The 8799-nt window shown below is 45.0% G+C and overlaps 1 protein-coding gene across 3 annotated transcripts in view; it reads left to right on the top strand.

The window, feature by feature from the left end:
* The first annotated feature begins 140 nt into the window (after window positions 1-140).
* The window catches only part of SIM1 (SIM bHLH transcription factor 1), a 75819-nt gene continuing 67160 nt past the window's right edge, over window positions 141-8799 (top strand). For 2 of the 3 annotated variants that reach the window (XM_042985327.1, XM_042985326.1), the window contains exons 1-2: window positions 141-225; window positions 2842-2993. The gene's annotated coding sequence lies outside the window, so the exon portion shown is untranslated. Of the gene's footprint in view, window positions 226-2841; window positions 2994-6872; window positions 6914-8799 lie in introns of those variants that run through there. The other variant, XM_007097370.3, reaches the window with a different exon arrangement.

Genomic DNA, 8799 nt, shown 5'->3' with positions numbered 1-8799 from the left:
GAATTCTGAGGATGCCAAATCCACAGAAATTCCAATGAACTCCTTCCATGCTGAAATCATAGAGCCAGTGACAATTGGGTGAGCCTCCCCTCCACTGAGTGCCTTCTACATTCTATTCACAGCACAGGTGATTCCAACCCTGTCTCATTGGTTAGGTTTCAGCTCATTCTAGAAAGATGTGAAGGTCCTCTATCAGCTACAACATTACTGGCCATCGGATCACTGGTAGCTAATAATACTATTAGATATTATGGGTCTAGTGGGTTTACAGTCTCCCTCAAATTTCCAATTAGTCAAAGCAAGTGTGATTTTTCAAAAGTTACTTTTAAAAAAATGTATAAACTAATTGATTAGTAAATACAGTTTTAAAATAAATATATTACAGTATTTTCCCGTGAATTTGGTCAATAGATTTTCAAACTACTTTGAGCATGTTGATGTCAACTTTTTTGTAAAACTCTCCCTTCAATGCCTCCCATCTGCATATGCTCTCTCTCTCTCTTTGTTTTTTGTTTTTTGTTTTTTTAATCACAGTAACATTCTTTTTTCACTCTCCCACTTCCTCTAGAACACTCTCTCACTAAGCAAATTTGCTGTGTCATTTCCAGTCTTACAGTCCCCGGAAATAAAGCATGATTTGCTGGTCACTCATTAACCACTGAAGCCCCTAAATGATTATTTCCAATGCATCATGGTAAACATTCCTTGACGTTTGTCACACAAGCCTAGAATCAATATGGAGGGTAGAGTTGGCAGGGCAAGCACTACACCATATAGTGCTTTGGTGAAAGTTTGTTTTTTTTTTTTAATTTTTTAATGTTTATTTATTTTGAGAGAGAGAGAGAGAGAGAGAGAGAAAGAGGGGCAGAGAGTGGGAGACACAGGATCTGAAGCAGGCTCCAGGCTTTGAGGGGTCAGCACAGAGCCCAACCTGGGGCTCAAACTCACGAACCGTGAGATCATAACCTGAGCCGAAGTTGGATGCTTAACTGAGCCACCCAGGTGCCCCGATTTGGTGAAAGTTATAAAAAGGTACCCTCTCTGGGTGGGACACAGGACTGAGTCATGGCTAGATTTCAGGGTTGGCCTGCCTAGGTATGGCACAACCTCCCTAGATGGACCCAGGAGCTCTTGAACATAAGGAACATAAGCTCAGCTCGTCTTCACCTTTGCATTGACTCCATCATTGACTTTCAGTGTTTCTAAAAGCAGTCTCTTTATGCTTTTGTGACACATTTTTCCCTGGGTCACAGCAAAAATTATAAAACATAGATAAGAGGTTTTACAAACCCATCCTGTTCCAAGTTTCTTCCTTTCTTTCTTTTTCTCTTTCTTTCTTCCTTGTTTTTTTTTTTTGTTTTTTCGTTTTTTTGGTTTTTTTTTGTTTTTTTGTTTTTGTCACCATGACAGTGATGCCAATACTCTTTGGGAGGCCAGCAGATCACTCACCTCTAGGACAAGCTCAGACTGTTTTGGTTTTCTTTAATGAGGAACGGGGAATGCTGGCTATCTTTGTCCCCTTTTAGTCTTCCTCTTCCAGTGCAGGGGTCTGTGACTCACAGCCCAAGGCTCCCGACCTGCTGTCGGGGGCCCGAGGCACACATTCTCTTGAGTTGAATGAGAACATTTGACTCTCTGTGTCCAATTTGCCATGGGACACACTTCCCAGATTTCCTACAGTATGTGATACCAGCTCTGGACAGTTCTCATTCAGTGTTCATCTCTGTCAGATAGTCTGAAAATTGAAACCAGGAACATTTGTCAAATCACTGGCCACATCATGGTTACAGGTGGTGACATTGCTGCTGCTGCTGCTTATTCATGAAACTGGAGGTTAAGACAGTTTCTGAGATGTAAACTAGGGAAAACCCCACATAAACCACCAGTGTTGGACAGAATATCACACAGACAATTTCCAACTGAAATGCCGGTTATTAGAAGTCATGTGGAGTCAGGAGTTGCCATGGAATCCATTTGTTTCTAAACCAGCTCCTCCTGCTGGAATAGTTTCTGATTATCATGTCTTATGGTAGGGAGAGGGGCACAGGGAGACAGAAAGGGAGAGAGAGCCATCTGATATAAAACTAGGTGTTATAATTCTAATGCACTCACGCCCTAAAATGAATAAGAAATTAAAAATTTTAAGGAGACTTAATATCAGCTTTAACACACATTTATACTGCTATCTGGTTTAGAGTGAAAAATCACATTGCCATCATGGTTTCTTTTCTGTGGTTTCTGATTATTCAGGGAGAAAACATGATGGCTTGTCATATGACATTCATCTTCACAAACAAGTTATCAAATCTCCAGGAGTGAAAATAAATATCAAAGTAGATCTAAACCACCACAGGCTGCACATTTGCAGTGCACTTGTTTTCCTCTGTTTTGTCCTATGTATCATTCCGTTTAGATTTTTAACCAGACCATTACAGCTTTTCCTCCTGTGAAACTACTGCCAGGGTGAATCTATCCCGTTTCCTCCAAGTTATTTGTTTAAATCATGAGAAGTGATTGGCTGCCATATGTTAATGCTTGAGCTGTTTTTGTGGTAAAGTCCCCATGTGTTTGTAGGTAAAACACAAAAACAGGTTGATCAAATATCAACTTGGGACAGCTGAATTACAAAACATACAGAATCCATAAATTAACCACTATTTTTAACATATGTACAATATAATTGATTATAATTAGTTGAGAGATCTGTTAGATGAAGACACATTAAAATTATATTTGCATATTTATCTTCTATGTTTTCATTAAAGAGTATTAAATATTTCATATGAGGAAAAAAATGTTGGTAGATGATGCTATAACCCTGACCCTGTATTTCTCCACCAGGGGTGCAAGAAAGCCTCATCTCCATTAAAAGCCAAGTCCCAGCTTTTCTTCCTGTCCAGGGAACTTAACTCACTGCAGAGCCAAGAAGGTCCCACTTTCAAATGTTTCTGGAAGGTTAATTCACAGGAGAGAAATTCAAAAGGCCCTTTAAGGTATGAAAAGATGTTCAACCTCTCTAATTAGAAAAAAAAAAACAAAAATAGATTGATTTTTTTTCACCTATCAGATTGGAAGGAAGGAGGGAAGGAAGGAAGGAAGGAAGGAACGAAGGAAGGAAGGAAGGAGGGAGGGAGGGAGGGAGGGATGGAGGGAGGGAGGGAGGGAAGGAAAGAAAAGGAGAAAAGAAAGAAGAAGTTATAATGTGCTTCATTGCAAGGCTATGGGAAACAATGACCCTCACACACTGCTGGCAAGAGTGTTAATTGGCACAACTCTTGTGGAGGGCAATTAGTTAATATCTATTAGGAGTGCCAATTCATGTACCCTTGACCTAGCAACTGGGCTTTTGGGACTCTGTCCTGTTGCTACAGTTGTCCACAGGTAAATGGCACCTGTGCAGTGTTATCCATTACTCATTGTTTTCGATAGCAATGATGGGAAACAACCTAACTACCCTCAATGAGTGACAGGTTAAATAAATTATAGTCGTATGTTCTCAAAATGGAATGCTATACAGATGTTTAAGAAAGAGAACATAAGGAAGCTGTCATAGAAAGTGAAAATATCAAGGTGAACAACGTATAAAATACCAGTCTTAATTTTTGCTTGAAAATGCATAAGCAACTCTAGAAGATAATAAGAAATTAAATGGTTGTACATCAGTGGGACACTAACTGGTAGCCCAAAGATGCATTCACTTGGTCTTCATAGCATTTTAAAATTGGATTTCACCTCATAATCTGACATCCAAGTAAGCACAAAAGTGAAGCCGGCCAGATGTTAAGAAATGGCGCTGATAACCTGTTTGGATCTTCCACCCCTTTTTAGGGTACTACCTCAGACATAGCTAAAGCAGGGTGGAGGGACTCTGCAGTGGAGATACTGATGAGCCAACCAGTTTTATACCAGGAGTAGAGCTGTGACTCACAGGTACATATCCTTGTACCAAACCTCTCTCTAGGTTTCCCAGAGAGGCGTAAGAGCCATAGCGGGGAAAAGGCACGCACTGCATATCCATTTCTCACAGTGGGCACAGAGCATAGGGCCCATGGTAGTTTCAGAGGCCCATGGAATGTTTTAATTTTCATTTCTTTTACAATCAGAAGAAAAAGATAGATATAAGAATAATGAATACAGGATAGTGAATTCAGCCTGAATGACATTCATCTTTATACCAACACAGTTGTAAAATATAATCTTCAATTTTTTGTGGAGGAAAGGACCCATAAAAACATGACAGATGGGACCAAAGACTGGCAAAGTCTTAATGTCCTAATGGGGCCCTGCACCGGACGGAGCACTTGCTACTTGAGGGGAGGCCTAGACCACATAGACCCAATGGGTACAGGCAGGGCCTCTTCCTCCAGGGACAGTTGCTCTGCACTAACACTGCACACATCTTGGGCCCTTAATGTCTAAGTACTCTGGCAAAATTAGGGGGCAGAAGTTTCTGGGCCAAAAGGAGAACCAAAGCTTATCTGCTTTTTTTCCAATATGTCCAAACTGGTTGATGGACCCAAACTCTTTGGACTTCTCTGTAGCCCAGTTAGAACCCTGAAACCCTGGATCCATCTGGAGATGCCCTGAGCATTTCCCTGCCCTTCTGAGGACAAATTCTCCACTGAAGAGTGGCCTGGCTGGGTTCCCGGACCTCTTTTCCTTCACCCTGAGGCCATCATTCTCTTCCCTAAGGAAGCGTCCTAATAACCTATCTTCAGCGACCCCACCCTATCACAGCTGTGAGCCTGACCCCTGTACCCTCAACCAGTCACATCATTTTATACCATATGTCCAAGGTCCTACTTGGCACAAGACTTCAAATCTTTCTCTCCCAGAAATTTATCACTTCAAATCTTTCTCTCCCAGACAGTCTTCTCCAAAGACAAGCTGAGAAAAAGCAGACTAAAGCAATGGTTCTCACCTGGGAACTTCTCAGAAAACCAAATTTTTGGGTCCCAGCCCAGCTCTTCTGACTGAGGACCAACAACCTGTGTTTTAACAGGCCCTCCAGGCAATTCCCATGCAAGCTCAAGTTCCAAAACCTCCCAGTTAGGAGCAAAAGTGCCCAGATTTTCAAGGGCGGATTCGAGGTCCCCGGGGCCCAGAGGTGAGCTGCAGTGATTTCTGTTGGGCAAAGTTAAGCCCAGGCGTCTCCGAACGGGTCCCTCCACCCTCAAGTCTCTGTGGGAGGTGGTGCCTCAGCTCCTCGCTCTGAGCACGTTCTCATCATCCCTGCTCCTGCAACTCTCAGAGCTGTCTCCTCCTTGGGCCACCCCTCCCCTCCCACAATTTACAGAATGTCAACTGCAGAGTCCAACAGGGATTTCCAATTTCTAAATCGGAGTGGCGCCTGAAAGTCCATATTTTTAAAGCCACATTCCGTCACCACCTCCCACCCCAGGTGGCCCTGAGGCTTGGCCAGGTCTGGAAGCCGGTCATTTGTTACGGATTAACGGGAGCGCCCTCTCGAGAATGCCTTACCCACTAGAGAGTGCAGGGCTAGGGGTTCCTCTTCAAGTACTCCAGGCATAGTCCCGGGGTTCATAGGTGCCAGGGAATAAACGCAAAGTTGGGGCTCAGAGAAGGGGAAACTCTGCAGAAGCCTATCCGGGTGGCTCTCAAAGCCAGAGGAGGGTGAACACATGCCCTCTGAATCCACCCAATTCTGATGCCACTCATCCTTTTCGAGGCCACTGACTCCCGTCAGCTCTCTTTCAGCGGTCCTGCCTCACCACCCAAACCCCCTCTCCACCCCCCCGCCCCCCACATTGGCCACCAGGTCTCCAGCCCCAGGCTGGCTTGAGCTCCTGAAGTGCAAGAGAGCATGTTTTGTCCTGAAATCCAGAAACTTTGAGGAATCAAAATGTCTTTCAACCCAAAGTCACAAACCAAAGTTCGTCTTCAGTTCTTGAACATTTTTGGCAGCGCTCCTGTGCCCAGCTGTGCTGAAATACACACACACACACACACACACACACACACACACCACCCCCAGCTCAATTTCCGGAAAAAAGAAGTGAAAAAACAACGCGCTTCCTTGACTGCAGGCAGCCACCGGCTCCTGTCCTCAGAATGCGCATCAGTTTTCCAGCTACTGTTAATGTTTGAATAATTCGTTTCTTTTCAAGTGTGCAGCATCGGGCACCTGGCTGGCTCAGTCGGTGGAGCTGGAGGTCCATCTCCGGGATGTGAGCTGGAGCCCCACGTTGGGTGTAGAGATCAGTTGAAAAAAATAAAATCTTTTATAAAAAAGTGTGCACAGCTTAAGAAGTACTCTTGTTTTGCAATGATCAACTCAAGGTGCTATTAGACTGTGGTTTCAAAATCTGGGTGGAAAACATTATCCAGAATACTTAGAGAAACTACCTAATATCCATCACTTTCATTTTTCAGGTTGGTGACTTTTTCTTTTTACTTTCCTTTTCTTTCCTTTTTTCTTTTCCTTTCCTTGTCTTTCTTTCTTCTTAAATATTTAACCATTGAAGCTATTTTTTTAAACATTTCAATGGTCAATTCAGTTAAGTGCCTGAGAAGCAGTATCTAGGAAAAAGCCTGCTTTGTTTTACATAAAATATCTTCTACTTTCCAAAACTTCCTGATCAAACAAGTGAATTATACTGTAAATTTTAAAAACATTAAACATGGCTTTTTTTTTTTTTGAGGTTCCTTCTATTCTTTGTCTCCTAGCCCACTTGTCCCATCCAGTCGAAGTTATAAGGGGCCCTTTTTTGTGCCTCAACATCACAATGCCTAAATGTGACAATAAAATGGAACTAGAGCAGGGTTTACTTACATACATGGAATAAAATGTTAGTATTTCCCTAAATTCTCCTTCTCAGTGATAGAGAGTGAACATCTGGATATAATATACTGAGATACTCAAGTGACCATCTTCAGATTTTGCATCTTGATTGTAAGTATAGCATTCATCTTGACCTTGGCCAATGAGCAAAATCCGTGCCTGTGCGCTTTGTACCATTGTGTATATGTGGTAGCCTGTGGAAGCCTGTAAAAGTGCATGTATGCGTTCCTAGCAGTCTGTAAAAACAAAACAAAACAGAAAAAAGTGTGTTACGGAAATGAAGAAGGGGCGACAGAAATCACTCTAGTTTTGCTAAGATACTCGAGCAGCTGGGCTCCCAGAAGAGTTACCAAAAGGCAGGATAGAAGTCTGTGCCCGAGCAAGGTCAGCGTCACAATGCGCCCGGGCGGGAGCCGCTACACTGAAACCCAGCTCCACAGTTTGCACCGGAATTCCGCTGGACCTTCTGGTTCTTTCCAACCCAAAGGTTCAGTTTCTCTAGTTTGGACTTTGCCCGATGTTGGGAGGGTCCCGCGGCCCTCGGAGGCCCCCTCCTTGTGGCTCCGGGAGCGCGCAGCGCTCGGGACTCCGCACGCACAGGCGCGTTGGTTCTCAAATCAGCCACCGCGGGCACGCCTTGCCCCCTAGTCTAGAGCCTTGGGCGGTGCCGGTCTTGGCGTCGGAGCGGGCTAAGGGAGGGCTCCTAGCGGGCAGCATCCGGAGTCGACCCAGAGGCAGAAGAGACTCCCAGGGGTACAAGGTCGCGGTTACAATAGGTAGTTTGCCTTCCTTGGTCGAGGGTAGGAGGATGATGTTTGTTTATAGATCTGCTCTGGTTTCTTCCTGTATTAGGATTATGTTCCGGGGTTGCTAGACAGTGCCCCAGGGCCATAGGGCTACATTTTGAGATATCCGCACAAGAAGGCAGAGGCCTAGACCTCTTAAGATTTGTTTGGTGTTGGTGGGCATGAGCCCATCTCTTTCTTTTCTGGGGCTTTCCCCCTTACCTTGGCAAAGAGGTGGGTAGGGCTAACTTTTTACACTCAAGAAATTAATTTAAAATTTCTCACGCTAGAAGCGAACGCAAATTTTCAGAACACGTGGGAGGCACCTGCAGTTCCAGTTCACGCCCCTCGCTGGCCTGAGGCTCTTGCAGGGCCGGCGGGAGGGGTCGCCGGGAGGGTGTGAGGCCGGGTCCCTGCGCCCTGGCGGGGGAGGGCGAGCAGGAGCCGCATTGTGGCTTCAGCCTAGGTTCAAAGATTAGAAAAACAGGTGTTACGTCGCCATGCTAATTCACTCACTCGGTAAACGCGGCTCAGACTGTTGTGTGCGGAGGACTTAGCGAGGGGGCCGGCACCACATGGCCGTGCATTCACTTCGTTTATTAAACATCTACTCGGTTCATCGACTTCTGAGCTTCTCTGGGACCCTGAGACAGCCCGCTTGGCCCCCCAGGATGTTATGTTTGGTGTGAAAACTTGCACACTCATTTTACCCATTTTGCTTCTAAAGGCAAAATACTGCCTTTCTTCCGGTGAAACGCGCTGTGTATAGGAAGCCGGCACCTCCGGACGCCCCCGCGCTTCTCTGCCGTGCGCAAGGGTTTCAGACCCTTATGAAGCACTGACACACCTGCACACTGTTTGAAGGGCGGGTAGGGTTTACAGGAACCAGTAACTTAACCGAAATTGTCTCCAGAATACAGTCGGAATAGGAACTGCTTCTTACCCTTAAAGTGCCATGGCTGCGCCTGGCAGCTCCATCTTACCAGTAAGATCTGTCCAGATTGAGGGTCGGGGGGTAGAAGGGTCGCGGAAGGGGTTTTTTCATCCTCCGCAAACACGCACCTTTTCTATTTACATGCAGTGGTTAACTTCATTTTATCTTGTCTTTCTGGAATGTCGTGTATAAGAGAGCCACAGTACCTCTCTCTGTAGTCTTCCTCCTCTCTTGCTAGGAGCTTATCACTAGGTAGAGGGAACCCTCGCAGGGCCAGG

This window comes from Panthera tigris, chromosome B2, assembly GCF_018350195.1.
Source record: "Panthera tigris isolate Pti1 chromosome B2, P.tigris_Pti1_mat1.1, whole genome shotgun sequence".
Lineage (NCBI taxonomy): Eukaryota > Metazoa > Chordata > Mammalia > Carnivora > Felidae > Panthera > Panthera tigris.
Note: the sequence above shows the minus strand (reverse complement) of the source record. Positions and strands in the feature narration are given on the sequence as shown.